Below are 448 nucleotides of genomic sequence, written 5' to 3'. Positions count from 1 at the left end.
AAATAGGATTAACGTGTTTTCCACTACTGTTTTAGTGATGCTTTACCATATAAAACCTTTTCTTTTGATGCTGTCTCTGAAGAAGTAGTAAAACCAAAGGACCATTAGCATTTAAATATACGTTTCCTTGCACTGCCCATTGTTATAAGTTTACAAATCGTTCATTGTAAATTCTTCATTATGAATCGAGGTAATAGTTCGAATAGGGCAACAGGGAGATCCTTTCACTGCAAAACCTCCCTTCATTTCGACTCTTTCAGTGTTATTCCACTGCTGAATGATGTCCCCGAGTTAAAAGACCCTCTCACACTTGCACAGTGTGGTTTGTAAATGTTATTTTATTCTTAGCGAAAACACAATTCGAGAGTGTTGTATAACATCAATAAATTCCCAGAACTTGAGTTATTTTACTGACGTACCTTTTCACATCCACTTATTTATACACACA

General features: G+C 35.5%; 1 protein-coding gene across 1 annotated transcript in view; it reads left to right on the top strand.

Moving 5' to 3' along the window:
- Window positions 1-401, top strand: part of LOC119589220 (organic cation transporter protein-like) — a gene marked incomplete in the record, with an annotated part of 12,450 nt that extends 12,049 nt beyond the window's left edge. Inside the window, 1 exon segment of the mRNA XM_037937824.1 lies at window positions 1-401.
- Window positions 402-448: the final 47 nt, after the last annotated feature.

Source organism: Penaeus monodon, chromosome 25 (genome assembly GCF_015228065.2).
Source record: "Penaeus monodon isolate SGIC_2016 chromosome 25, NSTDA_Pmon_1, whole genome shotgun sequence".
Classification (NCBI taxonomy): domain Eukaryota; kingdom Metazoa; phylum Arthropoda; class Malacostraca; order Decapoda; family Penaeidae; genus Penaeus; species Penaeus monodon.
Note: the sequence above shows the minus strand (reverse complement) of the source record. Positions and strands in the feature narration are given on the sequence as shown.